The sequence below is a fragment of the Callorhinus ursinus genome, unplaced genomic scaffold, assembly GCF_003265705.2.
Source record: "Callorhinus ursinus isolate GAN/ISIS: 27379988/994484 unplaced genomic scaffold, GSC_fseal_2.0 scaffold18, whole genome shotgun sequence".
In the NCBI taxonomy this organism is placed as follows: domain Eukaryota; kingdom Metazoa; phylum Chordata; class Mammalia; order Carnivora; family Otariidae; genus Callorhinus; species Callorhinus ursinus.
Window position 1 is genome coordinate 31,899,382 of NW_027397080.1, and position 24,488 is coordinate 31,923,869.

Consider the following 24,488-nt stretch of genomic DNA (forward strand, 5'->3'; position numbering starts at 1 on the left):
ATGCTGGCCTCATAGAATGAGTCTGGAAGCTTTCCTTCTGTTTCTATTTTTTTGAAACAGCTTCAGGAGAATAGGTATTATTCCTTCTTTGAATGTTTGGTAGAATTCCCCTGGGAATCCATCAGGCCCTGGACTCTTGTTTTTTGGGAAGATTTTGACCACAGCTTCAATCTCGTTACTGGTTATTGGCCTATATTCAGGTTGTCAATTTCTTCCTGTTTCAGTCTTGGCAGTTTATAGCTTCCAGATAGGCATCCATTTCACCCAGATTGCTCAGTTTATTGGCATATAGTTGTTGATAATAATTTCTAATGTTTACTGGCACAAAAACAGACATATAGACCAATGGAACAGAATAGAGAGCCCAGATATGGACCCTCAACTCTATGGTCAAATAATCTTCGACAAAGCAGGAAAAAATATGCAATGGAAAAAAGACAGTCTCTTCAATAAATAGTGCTGGGAAAATTGGACAGCCACATGCAGAAGAATGAAACTCGACCATTCTTGAACACCATACACAAAGATAAACTCAAAACGGATGAAAGACCTCAATGTGAGACAGGAATCCATCAAAATCCTAGAGGAAAACATAGGCAATAACCTCTTTGACATCGGCCATAGCAATTTTTTTCAAGATACATCTCCAAAAGCTAGTGAAACAAAAGCAAAAATGAACTTTTGGGACTTCATCAAGATAAAAAGCTTCTGCACAGCAAAGGAAACAGTCAACATAACAAAGAGGCAACCCACAGAATGGGAGAAGATATTTGCAAATGACACTACAGATAAAGGGCTGGTATCCAAGATCTATAAAGAACTTCTCAAGCTCAATACCCAAAAAAACAAATAATCAAGTCAAAAAATGGGCAGAACACATGAACAGACACTTCTCTGAAGAAGACATACAAATGGCTAACAGACACATGAAAAAATGTTCATCATCATTAGCCATCAGGAAATTCAAATCAAAACCACATTGAGATCCCACCTTATACCAGTTAGAATGGCAAAAATGGACAGGGCAAGAAACAACAAATGTTGGAGAGGTTGTGGAGAAAGGGGAACCCTCTTACCCTGTTGGTAGGAACGCAAGTTGGTACAGCCACTTTGGAAAACAGCGTGGAGGTGCCTCAAAAAATTAAAAATAGAGCTACCTTATGACCCAGTAATTGCACTCCTGGGTATTTACCCCAAAGACACAGATGTAGTGAAAAGAAGGGCCATATGTACCCCAATGTTCTTAGCAGCAATGTCTGCAATAGCCAAACTGTGGAAAGAGCCAAGATGCCCTTCAACAGATGACTGGATGAAGAAGATGTGGTCCATATATATATAATGGAATATTACTCAGCCTTCAGAAAGGATGAATACCCAGCTTTTACATCAACATGGATGGGACTGGAGGAGATTATGCTAAGTGAAATAAGTCAAGCAGAGAAAGTCAATTATCATATGGTTTCACTTATTTGTGGACCATAACAAATAGCATGGAGGATGTTAGGAGAAGGAAGGGAAAAATGAAGGGGGGGAATTGGAGGGAGAGGTGAACCATGAGAGACGATGGACTCTGAGAAACAAACTGAGGGTTTTAGAGGGGAGGGGGGTGGGGGGATGGGTTAGCCCGGTGATGGGTATTAAGGAGGGCACGTACTGTATAGAGAGCACTGGGTGTTATATGAAAACAATGAGTCGTGGATCACCACATGAAAAACTAAAGATGTATTGTATGGTGACTAACATAACATAATAAAATAAAATAAAATAAGAATAAAAATAAATTAAAAATAAATAAATAAAAAACCAGGCATAGCTAAAAAACATAAGGAAGTGAGCTCTTTAAAGTAAAAAGGTGGAAAGAGATCCCCCAAATACTAATCAATAAAATGGATAAAATAGACTTTAAGGCCAAAACCATTACTAGAGATAAAGAGGATAACTACAGATCAATGAAAGAGTCAATTCAAGGGGATATACATCAATTCCTGAAAAAATGAATGTGGAGCGAAGATCTGACAGGAGTGGGGAAGCAAACCATGTAGATTTCTGGAAGAAGAGTTTTGCAGGTAGAATATTATGGAAATCTTCACCCTCGCCATGTACCTGGAAACTAAAATACTCCAAACAAGCCACGAGTCTGACAGAAGAAATAAAAGTGAAAATTATAAAATACACTGAACTAAGTACCAGCAGAAATGCTACCGATCAAAACATGCAGGTGCACCTGAAATAGCACTTGGAAAAAATTATATACTTTAAGCGTTTTTTTTTTTTTCAAAGAAGAAGAGTGGGTGGAAATAATGCATTAAGTAATAGGGGGGAAAAGAGTAAATGCAAAGAGAAAAAAATCAACACAAAGAAAGTAGGAAGAAAAAAATAATACAGACCACAGCTGGAATTTACGACATGGAAACAAATATATAATAGAGGGGATCAATGAAGTCAAAAGTTGATTCTTTGAAAAGTCAACTATTGACAAACCTCTGGCAATTATCAAGAGAAAAGGGGGGAAGGTACATTTAAACACTATTAGGAACGAAACAGGCACATAAGTACAGGTGAAACAGGGATTAAAGAGATAAGAGAATGTTATAAACACCTTTAGCCAGCTAGCTTGAAAACTGAGGTGGAATGGATGACTTGCTAGAAAAATGCAAATAACTAAGTGTGACTCAGATTGCATGCAATAGAAAATGGCTGTACCATTTTACATCGCCCCTAGCAGTGTCTGAGCGTTCCAGTTGGGATGATGGGATTGCATGGCTATTGCCACAGATGCTCTGCAACAGAGGTGGGCAAACAACTGCCTGTAGGAGGCCACCTGTTTTTGTAAATAAAGTTTTATTGGCACACAGCCATACCCACTCATTTAGGCAACGTGGCCAAGCTGCTTTCACAAAAGCAGAGCTGAGTAGCTGCAACGAAGGCCCACCATATGGCCTACAGGCGTAAAATATTTACTAGCTGTCCCTTTCAGAAAAAGTTTGCTGTCCCCTGATTTACAGGAAGATAATGAAAAGCTGAGGGTAAATAATAGGCAACTGAAAACCAGGTATGGAGGCCTGCAGGGCAGACCAAGTTTAGGATCTAGTAGACAATGGCTGAACTGCACAGCAGATGCCCAACTGATGCACATTTGTTATGCCAGAGTCAGGGACTGAGCTGGGAAAGTTGGGAACCCTGACACGTGGGATGGAGGCATCTGGGGAGATGCCTCCAAAGATTTTGATTCCCTGAGACAATTCGAACCTTCCGAGCCTGCAGAAGTGCCCACCCCTCCCTAGGAAGAGCTAGTGCTCTCCTGTGCTAGAAAAACAATGCAGAGCCCTCAACTCAGTATATGTTCTTGCTCCCCCTACTAAATATTGGGCCTATAGGTAGGGTTAAAGAGCAGCATAAGCCGGGGGGATGTGCTGGCCTGATAAGGAAGGACAGGGATTATACCCCAAAGTTACTGCAAGTCCTGGCCTAGAAGTCCTGGAGGAAGGACATGGGGGATGGATTCTGAGGGTGCTTGCTCAAAGAGGCTTGACCATAAAATTGAATAATGAAGAGCATGTGAACCTAGGGGCTCTCTCCTGAGATCTAACACTCTGGTGAAGACCCCCCGGAGATGGTATAAACTCTCTACTGGGATGGCTCCTAAAAATATGCAAAAAGAGAAGTGTAAATGCCAGGAATGCCCTGGTCAATGGCAGAGGATGGGATGAAAGGGCCCAGGAAGCTAACATCTATGGCCAGAACATCTGCCAACAAGGATGCTCCATGGGAAGAACTGGAGAACACACTGTACTCTAAGGTCATAAGGAATGTGCCTATGAGAAGGGGCCCGGCATCACTACGAAGTTCAGTGGTGACCAGGGCTCCTTGGTAGGCCAGGGCTGGAGGGCTGAAAGGAGAGGCTGATAGAGAATCTGGCTTGCTGATAGCAATGGGGTGATAGGATGTTAAAGCAGTAGAGGTGGCAATGCTTAACCACCAGAAGCCAGGGGTCACAATTATTGAAACAAGCAGCAAGATCAGTAACAGCCAAAGATCTGCAGAGAGTTATAGAGAAGGTCATTAGATCATGGGGCAAGAGAGATGAGAAGCTGGCAAGCTTGCTCAATGGAAGAAATCAGCAATGGATGTCCAAGGAGCTGAAGGCAGGGCAATTACCCCAATAAAAAGGCACAATCCCTTACCTAGTCTCTGGACCTGAATCAGTTTTTATACTGGAACCACTGGAAGAAGAGATGGCCAGGTGCCCAAGAAAAAGGGATTCTACAGCAAGTATATACAATGGGATGATCCCTTAGTCCTTCCTACTGCCATTTTTGGGGTTATCTGTGCACAAACGGTATATAGTCAGAAATTGGAGGACTGTTGCTAGACACAGAGCCTGAGTTAATATCAAGACTCAGAGATCCCAAGTGTCATCATGTTCCTCCCATTAGAGTGGAGGCCTGGTAACAAATGGACTCCTGTCCAAAGTCCACTTACAGCGGGTCTGCTGGGTCTGTGATCCATCTGGTGATCATTTCTCCCATCCTCAAATGTGTGATTGGGATTAACGTACTTGGCAGTTGGTGTAGCCTCATGGTGGGCCATTGGCCTATGAGGTACAATGGGGGAAAACCAAGTAGAAGTCTCAGGAAGCACCCCCCACCATGCTAGCTACAATAGTGAACCAAGAGCAATATTACATCCTAGGGGGCTGGCAGAGACAAGTGTCTTCCTTACGGATCTAAAGGAAGCAGATGTGGTGATCCCGTTTATGTCACTACTTAATTCACCAGTAGTAGCTCCCGCAGAAACCCGATGGATCCTGAACTATGACTGTAGACTACTACAAGCTCAACTGAGTAGCAGCCCCAGTCAATCCACAGCTACCATGTCAGATGTCTTTCCTAAAACAGATTACTGTGGCCTCAGAGACATGGCATAGGATGATTGATTTGGTGACTGTGTTCTTTTCTATCTCAATCAGAAAAGATCAGAAAAGGTTTTCATTCACATGGAAGAGATAACAATATTCATTTATAACAGGCAAAAGCTCTGAGCAAAATGGGACTAGAGGGGAACTTCCTTAATCTGATAAAGAATATATTTCAAAACCTTATAGCAGATATTATAATTAAAGATGAATTATTGAAAGTTTTCCTTCTGATATCAGCAAGACAAAGATGTCTGCAATCACCATTCTTCTTTGATATTATACTAGAGGTCCTAGCCAGCATAATAAGGCAGGAAAAAAAAAATCAAAGGTATAAAGATCAGAAAGGAAGGAATAAAACCTTCATTATTTGCAGATGACATGATTATGTACATGTATATGAAAAAAATACAGAAGATTCTACAGATTAGCTATTCAATTGAATGAAAGGGTTTAGCTAGATACAAAGCCAATATACAAAAATGAATAGCATTTCTCTCTGTCAGCAGCCATAGAATATACAAGACAAAAATTTGAAAGATAAGGTTTAGTGTAGCATCAAAAATATCATCTGCCTGACAATATATCCAACAAAAGATACACAAAACTTTGTAGTTTGTTTTAAGCTCACTGAGGACAAGGACCTTATTTGCTCACCGGTGTATGTCCCCAGCACTTGGAACATGCCTGGGATAAATTGGGTGCTCAACAATCATTTGCTGAATGAATATGTACATGTGATGCCCATTATACATTTCCCCTTTACCATCTAACACTCACCCTTCCTTCTGATCTTCATGTCACTTCCTTGGATAAGCCTTCCTTCAACCCTGCATCATATTAGGTTGTCACGTTTTCATAACATCTCTTTTCCAGGGCCCACCGCAATTGTACTTAATTAATTGTGTAACTGCTCAATGTCTGCCTTCCCTGCTGGAATGTAGATTCCATGAGGACAGGAAATGTACTTGGTACAAGGAGGCGCCCCCCCACACCAAGTACTCTTTGACTAATTAATGAATCACACCTGCCTGCAATTCAATAAAGTCTTTGAGTCTCCTCAGCTGTCTGTGTCCACCAACCAGCACACAGGACTTTGTGTTGTCTCCTTGTGCCTAGTTTCCCCACCAGGTGTGTCTTCACCAGTCACCACTCATTCATTCATTCACTCATTCATTCCACCAGTATATTCCGAGACACCTGCCTATGCCAGGCACTGTGCTAGGATCTAGGGATGCAGCAGTAGGGCTGGCCTTCATGGGGAGCAGGGGCTGATCACTGCACACCCATGGGGAAGATCATCTTATCTGGCTGCAGAAAAGGGTTCTCCCTTTTTACAACATTTTATGAAAACCCCCAAAATAGCTGAGGAAAAACATTCCTCCTCTCCCATTTGTCACATCCAATAATCCTCTCCCATGGAATTCCAATTTGGTAGCTCTCTCGGCTGAGCAGTCATCGAAGGAAACCCCATTAATACAGTCAGAGCCTGCACTAGCTGTGATTCATTTAATACCAAAATGGAGGAGAAAAATCAATAATACTTAGCTCTGGTCACATTACATTTTTCTTTAACGAAAGTAAGTGTCTCTCATAAATATCCCCCTAAAATGGTTGTGAAACTCCCTGCCCCTCCTCCCCATTAAGTTAGCCCAGTGTTGCATTTCACTCAGGGTATACTGATGACCTCCCACAGGAGGCTCCCGGCCAAGCTGTCACTGACAAAGTTCATATCCCCCACGAAGCCTTTACCAACCCACTCAACGTGAGAAAGGCGTTGTGCCTCCCTGTATCACTGCAGTGCAATTTCTGCCTTCTCAGAAGGAACGTGGCCTGTTCTTTGCCCAACAGCACATCCCAAGCCAGGGAAGGGGCAACCTAGCACACTGCATGGGAGTCCTGGGCTCTGACAGCAGCTGTGCAGATGCTTCCTTTCCCTTTCAAGCAGGTTAGCTCCATACACCTGCCCATTTCCCTGAGCTTCCTCCCACCCTATACAAGGCAGGTGGTGACCAGCCAGCAGGGCCTTGGTGGTAGGAAGGGCCTCTACAAGGAAAGCATTTGCCTCTTCCCAGGGCTTTAAAAGGATCAAGAAATATGTCCAAGATTGGAAAGAAACAGAAAAATCAATAAAACTTAGCTCTGGTCACATTATGTTCTTCTTTAACCTACGTGGAGTGTCTCTCATAAATATCCCCAAAAAGAGTTGTGAAACCCACTGCCCTCTGCCTCCTGGTTAAGTTGTGCAATATCAAGCTCCATTCAGGATATTCCAGTTGACCACCCAGGAGAGACTCCCAACTAACCTGCCACCGAGCAAGAGCCCAGGCTCAGATGTGACACCTGCCACATGGATGGCACTCAGCTCAACTGCTTTCAGGCCTTTGCAGTCTCCTCCACCTCCTGGGTTTAAAAGCATCTGAGCATGATTAAAAGACCCTGACAAAGAGCTCTTTCAACTCATTATGGCAATACGAGCAAAGCCACGAACAGGTTCAGTGTGTGCCAGGTGCTGTTCTCAGTGCTGTATGCGTTCTCGTTTATCTAAGCCTCGCGCTGATACTCATGTCCTTCCCATTTTGCAGATGAGGGCAGGTTGCTACAAAGAGGGTAACTAACCTCTAAAAGGTCACACAGGTTGATCTGAGATCATTCAAACTTTAACAGCTGTAGCTAACGGCTGATGTAGTCAGCTCCAAAGTTCTAGGCCCAAGGCTGAGGCAGGGCAAGGAGGGTAAACAGCTGCTCTGAGCTCAGCTTCCTTGGAGCCACTTCCAAGAGCCACCTTAGAAACCCATCTTTGCCTCCTTTCTACTCCTGCAGGCCTCTTGCTATCCCTTCCCAATCTGAAGCCTTCTTCCCCCATCCCCCCAGCAAGAAGCTCCTTCCCTTCCCACAGGCTTCATCCAGGGTGGAAAGGAGAGGAAGGACCATGCTCCCCATGGAAGGTTCAGGTTCAGTCCCAAGACAGAGGTCCACATATCCATCACGTGTTTCTCTTCCACCCTTCTCACTCCCAGTGACAGGACAGAATCTGCCAGAGCTGGGGCCCCACGCTGCAGCCAGATGAACAAATGGTGCTCTTTCCCTTCTCCAAGCTCTTACATGCTGCTGCTCCCTCAGCTGTTTGGGGATAACCCTTACTCACCCTAAGTCTCATCTCAAAAGCCACCACCTCTGAAAATCTCCCTGATTCCCTGAGGGTGCCTGAGAGCATCTCCCCCACTTTCTCCCTGCCTGCTCTCCCAGCACATACAACCTTATCCACTGCAGTTAGCCTGCTATAGGTATGTGTGTGCCTCTTCCCGGAAAGTGAGCTTCTTGAAAACAGCAGGCCATGGCTTTCATTTCTGCATCCCTCAGCCAAGCAAGCAGAATGTCTGGCATATAAAGGTCTGTGACTAAATGAATTAACAGAATTGTTATGGATACCAGAAGTAACAGTAAAGCCATCCAGTACGTGCTCTATAATTGGTTTAAGTAACAATAATAGATATCACTTATTGAGCACTCACTGTGTGTCAGACATGATGCTAAAACACTTCACATGTGTTGTCTCATTTAATCTTTAAAATACGTGTACTGGGTTGAATAGCATCTCCCCAAAATTTTGTCCACCCTGAACCTCTAATGTCACCTTATTTGGAAATAGGATTGATATAATGAGTTGAAATAATGAGTTAAGATGAGGTCATATAAGCTTGGTGGGGGGCCCTAAGTCCAGTGACTAGTGTCATTAGAAGAAGGTCATGTGGAGACACAGAGGAGACAATGTGATGACAGAAACACACAGGGAGAAAGCCATGTGGTGACAAAGGCAGAGAGTGCAATGATGTGTCTATTAGCCAAAGAATGCCAGGAATGGCTGGCAGCCACCAGCACCTGGGAAAGGCAAGAAAGGATCCTGCCCTAGAACCTACATGGTCCTGCTGAACCTTGATGTGGACTTCCAGCCTCCAGAACTGTGAGAAAATAAATTTCTGTTGTTTCACACCCCCCAGTTCATGGTAACCTGTTACAGCAGCCCTAGGACATGAATACCACACCCCAAGGGGTAGAACGCCCACGTTTGGCAGGTAAGGCATTCAAGGTTCAGAAAAGTTTTCTCTAGTTTTCCAAGTTGACCCAGCTAATAAGCAATAAACCAGGGCCAAAGTCAGATCTGGCTGCTTCCCAAGCTCCACTCTGAGCTGTTGAGCCAATCCACACTGGGGGAAAAATGCAAAGAGGGCAACCATCCTCCTCCTTGGTTTGTATGTCTCAACTCCTTTACACAAAAAAAAGAACAACAGAACCAAGTTCTGCCTCCCCCACACGTGGACCCAGGCCAAACCCTACACTTCATACACAGAGAAGTGTCTTGAACTGACAATAGTGATAATGTGTCTACAGCTCCAAGCCCTGAACGTCCTCCTCTCAGACAGCTCAGAGTCCTAAGGTGTGTGGGTAGATCCAACATGAACCTCAGCCCGTGCTGCTCTGAAAGTCAACAGCTGACAATTGCTTTCCAGGAGAAGGAGCAATGAAATTGAACCTTTGAACATGCTCTCATTCACTTTTTGTGCTTGCTGACACCCATCACTAACCTGCAGGTCCAAAACCCCTTCAACATCCTCACCCCTGGCCTTTCTTTCTCTGAATCTAATCATATATCTTGTGGATGTCTCAGGGTTGTGTCTGCCCTTCACTCAGAGAGTTTCAGGATAATTAAAACTTGGGGATTCTCTCTGAGAGTTGGAAGGAGGGCAGGTTCCCTGGGGGTCAGAGGCTGTTACTATTAGATCTTAGATGTACAGCAAAGTACTTTAGGCTTTCTGTGGGTGTGCCTGAAGCTCAGCCCCATAAATATAGAATTGGGGGCAGGGGAGTTATATTCCCAAGGCAGAAATCTGTAACTGTCAGAAACGTGAAAGATTCATCAATGGCACATGAAATCGGGTACCTAAACTGTGAAACCTCAGTCACAACTCCATTTGTTATATGATGATGTAAAAGCACAGTTCTCTTCCTTGGCTCCCCCTTTCCCCCCAGTCACAGCCTATTCATGCATTCATTTGATAATTATTGGGAGCCAACCAGGAAAAGACACTGGGGTTCCATAATTAAAAGCAGAGACAATGACCTATCTGGAGATTGTGGTTGAAGACCATGGACAGCACCACAGACACACCTCTGCTGGGCACACACCAGCCCCGCAGGACTCCATCTCTGCCTGGCACTGGGAGCTATGGTTTTTGACCCAGGCAGGGTTGTGTCCACACAGTCCCGGGGACAGCTGTTCTCTCCAGAACTGGCACACAAGGAGCTGCTGTTGGGAAAACCTTCTGTTAAAGGACTCTGCCTTCTAGTAGTGGCACAGCTGCCATACTTGTGGAGAGGAACAGATTCAGGGGCTCCCAACTAGAGAATGGCACCAAAGGATATAAGCAGCTGGAAGGCAGACTTTGGGTCTCTGTGACAACTTGCCAGGAACTGAGCTGTTCAGCCCTGGAATGGATCCTCTTGAGGGAACAAGTTTCCACTCATTGCAAATAATCATCTCTTGGGAAAATTGGGGTGGGCTGCCCGGCTTGCCCTGAGTGGGAGTTCAGATTCCTGACACAAAAATGCCTTCAGAACATGCAATTTTTTAATTAAGTGGCCCTTTAGTGCCTCTGACAGCTCTTTCTGCCCTCACATGACTCTCTGCCCTGCTTCCTAACTGCCTACCCAAGGATGACGAATGGCTACAGCTAAGTAGCTCACCCTCCCAGCCTGTCTCCCTAATTTTTCACATATATTGTCTTCCCACACACTTCTTCCCTACTATATATCAAGTTAAATTTATACAGGCAATTTTAAGGACATTTAAGATTCTTGAGGGCAATCTGATAGTATGTATCAAATTTTGATACATATTTTGATAATACATATCAAAATAAGCCTATCCAAACTCTGGTTGTAATGTGGAGGAGCAAATATGGTATCGCCCTTTTTTCTTCCAGGAAATCATGCCCAAACACTAGAGAGAACAAGAGAAATACAAACTCTAGGTTTGATAGCCAGAAAAATCTCTCTATTCTCACAACAGTGTCTGAAGAAGAGCTGCCCAAAGCAGTAAGGTCTAACCAGGGTATGGGAAGATGCTCAAAGAGGATGTCTATAACTGCAGATCAGACAAAGCCTGCAGAGCTCATCACAGCAAAGAGCATATGCCTTAAGGCACAAAATGTACTAGCTTGTGTTTGGAACAATGGAAACAGGATTCACAGACAGGTAGCAAAGAACTGCCAGGACCCACAGGCTGGTCCAGAAAACTAGATGTGGGAGATTAAGAACTAGGAAAATCTCAACTTTCATGGAAAAGAACATAGATGTTGGAGTTACCTGGCCAAGACTTAAAATCAGTTATTATAAAAATATTCCAAAAAGTAGGGGTGGGGCACCTGGGTGGCTCAGTAAGTTAAGTGTCTGACTCTTGGTTTTGGCTTGGATCATGGGATTGAGCCCCACATCAGGCTCCATGCTCAGTTTGGAGTCGGCTTGGGATTCTCTCTCTCCCTTTCCTTCTGTCCCTCCCCCCACTTGTGTTTTTTCCCTCCCCCCTAAAATAAATAAATAAAATCTTTTCTAATAAAAAGGGTAAAACACTCTTTAAAATATGTAAACATAAAAAGTCTCAGAAAATAAATAGAAAATATAAAGAAGAGCCAAGACATAACACCCTAAATGTGTATTCACCTAACAAAAAAGCCTTATAATATATGAAGCAAAAGTCCAAAAGAACTGAAAGGGAAAATAGACAAATCCACAGCTCCAGTTGGAGGCTTCAATACTTTTCTCTCAGTAAAAAATAGAATAGGTAGGTTAGCCTGGTGATGGGTATTGAGGAGGGCACGTTCTGCATGGAGCACTGGGTGTTATGAACAAACAATGAATCATGGAACACTGCACCAAAAACTAATGATGTAATATATGGTGATATAACAATAAAAAAATTAATAAAAAAATAGAATAGGTAGACAGAAAATCAGCAAGGATATTAATGAAAACTGAGTAACACCATCAAGCAAGTGAATTGAATTGATATTGACAGAACATTCTACCCACCAACAGCAGAATTCATTCTTTTTAAGTGTTCATGGACTATTCACCAAGAAAGACCATGTCTTCGGTCAAAGAACAAATCTTAAAATGTAAAAGAATTGAAATAATATGAAGTATGTTCCCTGATGACAATGGACTTAAACCAGAAATCAATAACAGAAAGATAATGAGAACATCTGCAAATACTTGGGAATTAAAAGGAAAACTCTTTTAAATAACCCACAAGTGAATGAGAAAGTCTCAAGAGGAATTAGAAAATATATTCAACTAAATAAACAAAAACAAGATTTGTAGGGTGTGGCTAAAGCAGTACTTAAAAAGAAATTCATAGCTAGAGCCCTCGGAGCGTGGTTGTGGCTGCTCGTCCCGGGACTGCCGCACCATGGCGGAGGAGGAGCTGGAGGCTCTGAGGAAACAGAGGCTGGCCGAACTGCAGGCGAAACATGGGGATCCTGGCGATGCAGCACAACAGGAAGCAAAACACAGGGAAGCAGAAATGAGAAACAGTATCTTAGCCCAAGTCCTGGATCAGTCAGCCCGGGCCCGTTTAAGTAACTTAGCACTTGTAAAGCCCGAAAAAACTAAAGCAGTAGAGAATTACCTCATACAGATGGCAAGATATGGACAACTAAGTGGGAAGGTATCACAACAAGGTTTAATAGAAATCCTTGAAAAAGTAAGCCAACAAACAGAAAAGAAAAACCACAGTTAAATTCAACAGAAGAAAAGTCATGGACTCTGATGAAGAGGACAATTATTGAAATTTAAGATGTTTAGAGACTGGAACTTAATGGAACAGTTCTAGGACAGATAATACTGGGTAGAAGTGAAGATCTGATTATTTACTTTGTTTATTGTCTATATGCCTTTTAAAAAATAAACTTGTTATGCAAAATAAAAAAAAAGAAATTCATAGCATTAAGTGCTTATAGTAGGAAAAAAATAAGAAAGGTCTCAAATCAGTAATATAAACCTCTACTTTTAGAAACTAGCAAAATCAGAGCAAATTAAGCCCAAAGTAGGCCACAAGAAGGAAATAATAAATATAAGCATGAATTGCAAATAAAATTGAAAGCAGAAAAACAATAGAGAGAATAAATGAAAGCAAAAGCTGGTTCACTGAAAGATAAATAAAAGCAAGATCAATGATTAACAAAAAAGAGAGAGAGAGAGAGAGAGAGAGAGAGAAAGAAGATAAAAATTACCTGTATCAGGAATGAGAGAAGAGATATCACTACAGACCCCACAGGCATGAAAAAAAAAGTAATGAAGAAAACAATTAACTCTATATACATAAATTCAATAACTTAGATGAAATGACCCAATTTCTTGAAAACTACAAACTACCAAAATTCACTCAAAAGAAATAGGTAACCCGAATAGTTCTATAACCACTAAATAAATCGAACTGGTCATTTAAAACCTTCTGAAAAGGAATTCTATAGGCCCAGATGGTTTCACTGGCAAATCCTCCCAAGCATTAAAAACAAAACAAAACAAAAAACTAATTCTACACAATCTCTTTCAGAAAACAGAAGAGGAGAGCGCAATCACCTGGATTCATTTTATGAAACCAGCATTACTTTGATACCAAAACTAGACAAAGATATTTCAACAAAAGAAAACCACAGATCAGTATTCCTCTGGAAATGGATGCAAAAATCCTCAACAGAATATCAGGAAATGAAATTCATCAATATATAAATAGAGTAATATACCCTGACCCATTGGATTTTATTCTGGGAATGTAAAGCTGGTTCAATATTCATGAATCAGTGTAATCCACCATAACAGTTTAAAGAAGAAAAACCATATGATTATGTCAGTTGATGCAGAAAGAACATTTGACAAAATTCTACATCCATTCACAAAAACAGTTTCTGCAAAATAGGACTAGAAGGGAACTTCCTCTCCAAATGAAGGGCACTTATAAAAAAACAACCCACCCCACAACTAACATTATCCTTAATGTTGAAAGACTGAAAGCTTTCCTTCTAAGACTGGGATCAGGCCAAGGACTCTCACAACTCTCAAAACTCTTTTTCACCATTATAGGAAAGTCCTAGCCAGTGCAATAAAGCAAGAAAAATAAATAAAAGTCATATAAATTGGGAGGAAGTAAAACTGTCACTATTTTCAGACAACATGATTGTCTACACAGAAGATCCTAAGAAATCTATCCCCAAAATTAACACTCTTAGACATCAAGTGAGCCTAGCAAGATTACAGGTAAAAGGTCAACACAAACAATCAGTTGTATTCTTATACACTAGCAATGAACATTTAGAAACAAACAAAATGTTTAAATACCATTTATAGGGGTGCCTGGGTGGCTCAGTCGGTTAAGCATCTGCCTTTGGCTCAGGTCATGATCCCAGGGTCTTGGGGTTGAGTCTTGCATTGGGCTCCTTGCTCAGCAGGGAGTTTGCTTCTCCGTCTCCCTCTGCCCTTCCCCCACTGCTCATGCTCTCTCTCTCTCCTCTCAAATAAATAAATAAAATCTTCAAAAGTAACATTTGTTTAAAAAAAAACTATTTACAATAGATCCAAAAACTTTAAATACTTAGGTATAAATCTAACAAAAGTTTACAGGATCTGTATACTAAAAACTACAAAACACTGGTGAAAGAAAGCAAAGCAGACCTAAATAAATGGAAATATCTATCATGGTCATGGATTAGAAGACTCAGCATAGTAGAAGCTTCAGTTGTCCCCAAAGCAATGTATAGACTTAATACAATATCAATCAAAATCTAGCAGGAATTTTTTGTAGCTATAGACAAGCTGATTAATATCAAAATTCATATAAAAAGGCAAAGGAACTAGGATAGCCAAAATGACTTTGAAAAAGACAATCAAGTTGGAAAATTTTCATTACACAATTAAAAGACTTGTTACAAACCTACTGTAACCAAGACACTGTAGTATTGGTGAAATGATAGACATATAGCACAATGGATAGGATAGAAAGTCCAGAAATAGACCCTCATTGATTTGACAAAAGTGCAAAGGCAACTCAATAAAGAAAGGATCTTTTTTTTTCAACAAGTGGAATAATTGGTCATCCATATGCACAAGAAGAAAAAGAATCTTGACCTAAACCTTTTTACAAAAATAGATCATATATCTAAATGCAATATATAAAATCATACAAGTTTTGGAATGAAACAGAGGGAAAATAATCATGACCTGGGACTAAGCAAAGATTTCCTTAACATAACACCAAAAGCAAGATCCTTTTTTAAAAGTGCTAAATTCGGGGCACTTGGGTGGCTCAGTAGGTTAAGTGTCCGACTCAGCATGGGTCATGAGCTCAGGGTCATGGGATTGAGCCCCACATGGGGCTCTGCACTGAGTGTGGAGCCTTCTTGGGATTCTTTCTCTCCCTTTCTTTCTGCCCCTCCCCTCGCTTGTACACACACTCTCTCAAAAAATTTAAAAAATGAATAAAAATAAAAACCAATAAGTTGGACTTCATGGAAATTTAAGAACTTTCATTCTGTGAAAGGCATTCTTAAGATAATGAAAAGTCAAGCTATGGATTGGGAAAAATATTGGCAAATCAAATTTATGACTCACAGTAAAAAAAAAATTTAATGGACAGAAAACCTTAGACACTTTGCTTAAGAGGATATAGGGATGGAAACCAAGCACATGAAATATTGTTCAACATAACTGGCCATTAAAGAAATGCAAATTAAGACCACAGTGAAATATTGGTCTCTATGGATCAGAATAGTTAATTTAAAAAAAAATTCAAAACAATAAAAATGGATTTTCAGGGGTGCCTGGGTGGCTCAGTCGGTTGAGCATCCAACTCTTGATTTCGGCTCAGGCCATGAACTCGGGGTCTTGGGATCAAGCCCTACATCATGCTCCATACTAAACATGGAACCCACTTAAGATTCTCTCTCTCTCTTCCTCTCTCTCTCTCTCTCTCTCGATCTGTCCCTGCCCCCCAGCTCATACACTCTCTAAAAAAAAAATGGTTTTTCAGTTTCTTATAAGATTAATCAAATATTTACCATATGATACAACAATTGCATTCCTGAGTATTTACCCTTGAGAAATACTAACTTATGTTCAGATCAAAACCTATACACAAATGTTTGTAGCAGCTCTATTCACAATCACCAAAAACGAGATTATTCAACGAAGGGGTAGGCAATGGTAGTATGTCCACACAATGGAATACTACTGAGCATAACAACTTGGATGAATCAAAGGCATTCAGATGAAGGAAAGAAGCCAGTCTCGAAGATCCCACCCTGTGTGATTCCATCTATAAGACATGGTGGAAAGCACAAACACCATGGAGATGAAGAATAGATCAGTGGTTGCCAGTTTCGGGGTGGGGTAAGAATGTGACTACAATAAAAACACCAGCCATGATTTGCTTTTAGGTCTGGACACTCATTCTGAAGTTCATTAGAAAAATAAACAAGCAAGAGTAGCCAAGAACATTCTGGAAAAGAGAAGTGATAAAGGTGGACTTGTTCCATGCGTATGGAAATGTATTCTGTAACTATGATAACGAAAAGAGTGCAGCAGTAGAGCATGAGCAGACAAATCACTGAAACAGTATAGAATGGCCAAAAATATGTCCAACTATAATTGGGAATTTAGTATATGATAGAGGAAGTGCATGCCCATCAATCGATAAAAAGGCTATTAATTCAACAAATAGTTTGCGGACACTTGAATAGCTATTTGGGGGGAAAATACTGTATACTGTACCCCTTCTACTTTAATAAATCCCAAGTCAATCAAAGATATAAATTAAGAACAGAATGAAACCATTCAAGTACTAGGATAAGGTGGGTTTTTGTGTAACTTTGGAGTAAGAAAAGGCTTCTTTCACTATGCCACACATCTTGGAAGCCGCAGAAGAAATGACTGATAAATTGGACAACTTAAAACTTTTTTTGAACAGATAGAAAAAAAATTTTAATCAAAAAACTTAGAAATTATTTATGATACATCTTAAGGAAGAAGGGCCAATTTCTGTAATATATAAAGAGCTTCTCTGAACCAATAAGAAAAAGACCGATAATCTAATACATAATTTTACAAATATGTGAATACACAATTCATAGAAAAGAATGCTCAACTTCTTTTTCTAAAAAAATTTTATTTATTTACTTGACAGAGAGAGACACAGTGAGAGAAGGAACACAAGCAGGGGGAGTGGGAGAGGGAGAAGCAGGCTCCCTGCCAAGCAGGGATCCCGATGTGGGGCTCGATCCCAGGACCCTGGGATCATGACCTGAGCAGAAGGCAGATGCTTAACGACTGAGCCACCCAGGTGCCCCCAAAGAATGCTCAGCTTCTTAACAATACAATAAATGCAAAGTCCAGCTATAAGATAACCACCCACACATGTCAAAACCACATGGAACAGTATGACAACACGATGTTTTGGTAAAAGGATGTGAGGGAACAGACAATGTGATTTAATTCAACATTTATCCATCAACAGAGTGCTGACTATATTAATTTTGGTACATTCATCTGTTGAAGACCAGATCCCAACTCAAGGCCTTGTACTTGCTGTCATAACAGGAAACTTCTCCCCTGGATTTCCCAGGGCTGCCTGACCCTTCAGCCCTTTGCCCTCGTGTCGCTTCCTGGGAGTCTTCCCTGACCTCCAGGCTTGTAATTGGACCTGCTTCCCATGCCTTTTCTCTGACTTATTTTTCTTAATGATGCCCACCCCCATATATTTTTTCATTATTTACTGTCCATCTCTCCTGTCTAGAATGTGTGTCAACAAGGCCCCTACATCTTTGGCACTTAGAACAATGCTGGGCACCTAGTAGCTGCTCAATTAATACTTCTTACTAAGAATGAGGCAGCTCTGTATGTATTAATAGAAACCAATCTACAAGCTATAGTCTTAAATTTAAAAAGCAAGGTGCAATCCCTGTGTGAAGTATGCTACAATTTGCACAAAGGGCAAGAAAAAAGTGTCACCTCTGGAAGGATCAATGAGAAAACAGTGACATGGGGACCTCTGGGGGGGTGGGGCAGGCAGGATGGGAGGGAGACTTATTTTTTACTGCATATCTTTTTCTGTCTTTTGAATTCTCTATCATGTATTATTCCTTCAAAGTTCACATAATGTAGAGTTTAAAAATGCATAATTTTTAAAATATTAAAGCCCTTTAATCACAATGCCATTTCTAGAAACTTATCTTGAGAAAATAATCAGACAAGTATACAAAAAAATGTTCAAGGATATTCCTAGAAGTACGGAGAGAAAAAAAATCTAGAAACAACCTATTTAACAATAGAGGAGGTCCCTCCAAAGGACTACCATGCCGGCGATAGAAGGTATTTATTTGTATTGATTTGTTTTACTTGAACCGATTTAAAATAAAGTTCACAGTATAGTGCTGGTAAAAAATGATACTTTTGTGTGTGTGCAAAAATCTGTGTGTGTACACTGGATTGAGGGAAGACTTTTACTCTCTGCACATTTTTATACTGTCTGCATTTTTACAATAGGTTGCTTTTGGTATCAAAACAAAGACAGTAAATATACTCCATGTTGGAGAACATACAATATCTCTTCATTCAAACCTTGCAATGCTGAAGGCCATGCTCTTTAACAAGAAAGAAAGTGCTCTTGCCGTGATCTCGGCCACTAATTCCAGGCATGAGACAGCAAGAAATCAAGTAATAGCAAAGGTGGGTATAATATTTCCTGCATGCTTAATTTGCACCAGACACCACTCTAAATAAATGCTTTTAGACGCAGGAACCTGTATAATGTCCCCAACAGCATTAAGAGGGAAACAGGGATATGCCCCACTCACAGATGAGGAAGCTGAGCCACAACCTCTTTCAAAGTCACCCTAGCTTCCCAGAGCACCTGGGCACCCCTCTCTCTGGGCCTCATCATCCTGGACTGTCATCACCTGGTAATTTGTCTGTCCCCCCCAATAGACGATGCATGTTTTCAAAGGCTGATTCAAGTGCCGATCTCCAGCCTGGCACGGTTCTGAAACACAGCAGATGCTACTAAACCTCTGTTTACTGAATCCACATCAGTGTCAAACAAAGGAAAAGGCACCACGCAGGGGAGCCCAGCACCTGAGCGGTGCCCCCCCACAAGGGCTCCCCTGGAGAAGAAGGACCCTCGGGAGGGCCTCCCAGTGGGAGGAGCCCACTGTGGGCTCAAGGCAGGAAGCAGGGGAGGCCGCCCCGCCCCTCCCCATACATGGGGAGTTACTGGTCTTATAAGTGCAAACGCTGGAGGCGCGGATTTCATTGCTCTCAGTCGCATATTTATAATTTAGCGGGGTGTAAAAATTTACAAAGGCACAACTAGTGGTTGGTTAATGACAGTTCCTGTGGCAGCCCATATTTAGTGTATTTTTCATGTCACAGAAGTCTGGCCTGGAACAGAATGGCACACACATGAAGCAGGTGATGAAAGAGGAGAAATGGACTAGGGCTTTGGTGCCTAAACGTTCCTGGACTCGCAATGGCTGGCCCCTCTGCTATCGCCGAGAGGGGAGCTGCTCCAAAAAGGAGACGTGTGGGCATCTCTCAATGAGCCAGACGCATGGAAGCGCACTGCCAGCCAGGCCTCAAAGAGAAAAGCTTTCTGCCGGAGAATAATTAAGGCAAGAGACCCCCAAGAGAAAGCAGTCGATGCTCTTGCTGTATTGACAAATGCATAATTTTATCTTGGAAAAAGAAATCCCCTGCCTTTCCAAAAGTGAGTCCTAAAATAGCTGCCTTTCAAGGACCAGCGTCCTAATCAAGTTTTTATTCATCAGCGGCTGCAGATGAGCCAGAGCCGGTCCTGGAAGTTTACCCCGGAAGCCATGGCTCTGGTCTCACAACTCATCAATTCCAGGCGCTGGATGACACGGGCCCGGCCCAGGGGCCGGAACGCCCGCGGCGGGTGATGGAGCGCTAGAACAGCCCGGCTCCGGGTGGGGCCGGGAAGGCGGAGGCCTCAGTGCTGCGGGAGATGGACAGAGCTGGCTGGGTGCCCTGGTGCTGGCTGCCCTTGCAAAAGGGGATGGGAGAGAACAGCGGCTTTGCAGTGGGCATCCCAGGAGCACCCTTTGTCCCTGCCCCGCTCTCCAAAGATGATAAAAGAGCTTTGGCTTTTCCCATGCTAGCCACACTGTGGGCAAGAGGCGTGTGGACTTGCACGACAATGTCATGAAATCTACCCACAGACGAAGCACCGCCAGGCTCCACTCAGGTCACGCAAGAGTCAGACAGAGCCCAAAGTGCTGTCTGTATAGGCTTAGAAGGATTCTCCCCAGGCCCCATCTGGTGAACCCCCTACGGTTGCCAACAGGGGCTGAGAAGCCATAAGACCCCTTTGTACTCCCCAAATGCAAAGTCAAGGAATTTGATAAACAGTGTCATCTATTCTCACTTAGTGCAACAATTAAAGCAGATCCATATTTTCAAACCATCACCCTGAACAAGTCAAACCACACTACAAATCAAAAAAGAATAATTAAAACCTACACTTCTCGCAATACCACAGAGTAAAGCAATTACACAATGCTTCTAATGAGCAATTTATGTAATTTAAAAAGTCAGACCCATAATATGCAAAGAACGCTTCCAATGAATTATTGCTGGGTGACTTGGTGCACTTTGATCCTTGTGACTGGTCCCTGCCCGCTGTGACTTCTCTGTCACCCTCTCCTCGTATTTCTGGGCTCCTGGATAATAGCCATGGAAGATTTTCTGCATAAGCTCAGGCTGAGACTCATATTTAGAAAGTGCATTTAATACCGACTTGCATAAAGCATGGTGGGTAATTGCTGCTAGCGCCCAATGCATACACTGTATCTCATCTATGATATGCAATTTAGAAGCTATATTCTAGTAAGAGAACTTTATAACTTGCTGTCATGATAAATAAAAGTTTATGGCATAATGGAATTAATATTTACTTTGAGTGCAACACAGACTATTCAAATAAAGTTGCTCTGGAATCACTTTAAACCAGGAGTCTGAAAATGTCACTGACCGACAATCGGGATTTGAATTCGCTTCCCCTTATTGCCCACCAGTGACTTACAATCTTTCAATTTTCTGGTTCAATCAATTTCTAGACAATTTTCTAAACAATTACTGTAGTTAAAAGCACCAGTTTTGTTAGGTGGGACATATTAAATGTGGAAGGTGTCTGGATGGCCGGCAGCCTGAGCAGGGCTGGGGCAGGAGGGGAAGGGGGGGGTGGGGTGATTCTGCACCAGGGCCTGAGGGGGATGTACGGAGGGCTGAGGGCAGCCTTGGAAGAAAGAAAATCACGTTTTCTGAGTGAGCCCCTCTAATGCAGCTGTTCTCAGAAGGGCATTTGTGACTCATTGGACATTCAATCTGTTGTTGCTTTAATGTGAAGGAAATTTTTTTTTTTAAAGAACGTTATCTCAAATCTGAATTACACAGTGGCTGCTGGATTCTAAAATAAATATACAGCAAGCAATTCTCTTATTTTATTCTAAATTAAAATTTACTTACGGTGCAGGGAGCAGTTATTTCAAATCTTAAGTGAATCAGAACAATGGGCAGGTTTACCATGAAGCTAACAGCATTTAAGCTTCAGGAGCCCTTGAGCTGCCTGGATCACTTCTCAGATGCAGGCCTAATCTTGTGTTCGTTATTTTGTGTTGTTTATTCCTATACAGGGCCCCCCATCATATCGGCTTCAGCCCATAAAGCTGGGAGCTGCCCCGACCAGAAATAAACTTGCATTTCAAAGCAAAACAAAACAAACCCATAAGAGGAGCTGGAAATCCTGTCCCAGGGTGAGGTGGGGACATTTCAAGGTCCTTGGCACGGGGCTTTCTATGTATGTGGGGCTGGGAGTGCTGCTGTCTGAGGTGGCCAGAGAGGAGACCGGAATGCAGGACTTTATCTGAAGGCTTCAGGGGACTGAGACACAATGGCCAGATTCTGACTCAGGGCAGCTGCTGGCTCAGGGAGAGGTTGGACGCTCTCCGAATCTGAGTCATGCAGCAGCAGGAGGCAAATTGCCCAGACTATAAACAAGTGGGAGAATTGCAGAGAAAGTGTGGATTAGTGGGGTGGGCCAGACCCCCCCCTGCCCCGCCGCTCTTCCCCCGCCCCAGCCCTACTGAGTCACACACAGGATGCTCACGAGGAGAGAGACTGCTGACGGCGCTGTTGCGGGAACCAAACTGAAGCTCTGGCCCAGAAGCCAAGATGATTTTTAATAATATTTCTAGACGTACAAAGTACCTTCAACATAAAGAAATCAAGTCACTGCTTCCTATGCCATGTTACTATGAAGAGCAGTTTTACTCTTGGTCTTCCTAATGACCAGTCCATGAACACAGAATGTGCTAGGCAGGGAGGCCGGGTCTCTGTACCTCCTGCTCACATTCTGAATCAGAATTTTCAGATATTCTGGAGAGGAGGAACCAGGCCCAGAAAGGGGGGAAGGTACATGCTTAAGGTCACACAGCAAGTCAGTGGAGGGGCGAGGTGCACACTCAGGACATCTGACTATTACATTAGCCCCATTCATTAAAGCCAGTGACCTCCTTGCATCCAGGAATCCTGAGCCTGGTTGGCACTGCAGGAGAGGGCAAGGGAGGCCACACTGCTAACTGCTTAGGAGCGCTCAGACCTGAATATTTTGGTGACCACTGTCTCAGCGCATGAGACTAGACTCCCCATCTCTCTGAAATGGCCCCTGAATGCATTTCTGAGGCCCTGGATTGAGGATTTGGGGGCTCCAGAACCTAGCACGGTACCTGGCATATCTTTGGTGCTTAATAAAATTTGCTGCATAAATAATTTAGTAAGTATCTGTTATGGAATGTATTGATAAATACAAAAATAGCGCCCCAGATAGAAGTGACAGACTTTGGTAACCAGGGCCATTAAGACATACACCTCTAGAATTTCCTCTGTAGCCTGTGACAGGAGTTCTGAGTTCTGAGCCTGTGGACGGGGAAATGTACCTATGTGAACAGACTCCCAGGAGAGAGGTCCAAATGTATCAGGTCAGAGAGAGTTAAGAGCCCCATTTCAATTCATTGTCAGAGAAAAGACAATCACTGTCCCTTCGAGCAGAAAATACATTCCTGGGGACCCCAGAGGCCTGGGAAGAACCCATCAGTGGCTATTCGAGAGCAGAAAAGAATCTTTGGTGCAAGGAAGAGGGGAGCTGCCCCTGGCACCTGGATGCCCTGAGGGGACCATGCATCTCTGGGGAAGGTTGAAGAGGAATTCATCCCCCACTGCTGCACCCAGGCCCTCTGCCATGTTTCCCCTCATCCTTGCCCTGCACCTGTCCCCCAGGAAGCCCACCCCACCAATACTCAGTCCTAGGGCTCTCTGTCCGAGGATGCCCCGCTGAGCCTTCTCTGGGAACACTTCCCTGGGAGTTCCCTACAGACGCCAGCCTACGAGCACAACAGCAGTTCTTTACTATGGTCTTCGTTGATGTCAGGTTACAAATTGTCTCACTTGATTTTATTTCAACCAAAAGGGCTCCTCTGTATCACATAAAACTGTCACCAATAAGGGTGATAGTCTGGTGCTGGAAATAGGAAAAAACTGTCAACCACAAAACAGAGTGACTCGGCTTCTGGCCGCAGAGAAGGGACCGGCACAGGACCTGCCCCCTTGCTGGGAACAGCCACACGACTAGCCACAAGTGTCTGAGGCTATTCTGTCTGGGCGCTGCACCACACACAGGTAGTTCAGGACTGTGATCCCGTAAGAAAGAAAACGCACAAGATGAGCCCCACGTCTGCCCGGCTTTCTGGACCATGATGCAGGGGGGTGGGGTCCAAGTGGGGCACAGCCTCCCTGGCTGGAGAAGGCAAAAAAAAAAAAAAAAAAAAAATCAGAGAACAGCTAGAACTTGCAGGTCTGGATTCTGGAGGGAAGGGACATGTGCAGAAGGCAGGACCCAGACATCAGCTTGCAGGCTCCCTGGGAGTATGAGGTTGAGGGCAGAGCTCCCCATAGGCAGGGCCAGACTCCACTGCCGCTACGGCCCTGAAGGCTACACAGACACGCCAGAGGGCGTGCAGGGCTGAGGGACCTTTGAGATCTGGCCCAGCTAGATGGGAGAAGCCTGACTGAATACCTGGTACATTTGTTTAAGACTCTAGAAAGTCCCGCTCTTAAGAGTAAGAACCATGCCCTTAAGTAAGAGCCAGAAACCTCAAAGGGCAAAACCAAAACAGACGAGCCCTTGTTAGATTAAAACCAAGTCTGACCAGAACCAAGAGGAGCTACCAGCCATTTAACTGCCTGCCAGAACAAAACCGAACACCATTTGCTGGTGTGTGAAAATACCATAATCCAGACACATCTTCCCTAATATCTACATATACCATGCTCATGGATCAAAACTGGTCTACAGATCTAACGATCGTAATGAAAAGGAGCTTTATTTTTTTACAGGGAGGAGAAACGGTCTTGGGCCAATTGGGATCTTCCTGACTACCCAGCCCTGCAGCTT

At 43.0% G+C, this 24,488-nt stretch overlaps 1 protein-coding gene and 1 pseudogene across 11 annotated transcripts in view; one reads left to right on the plus strand and one right to left on the minus strand.

The window, feature by feature from the left end:
• Positions 1 to 24,488, minus strand: part of CAMTA1 (calmodulin binding transcription activator 1) — an 868,902-nt gene that overhangs the window by 357,331 nt on the left and 487,083 nt on the right. The window lies entirely within an intron of this gene.
• LOC112811757 (programmed cell death protein 5 pseudogene) lies at positions 12,336 to 12,864 on the plus strand (annotated as a pseudogene).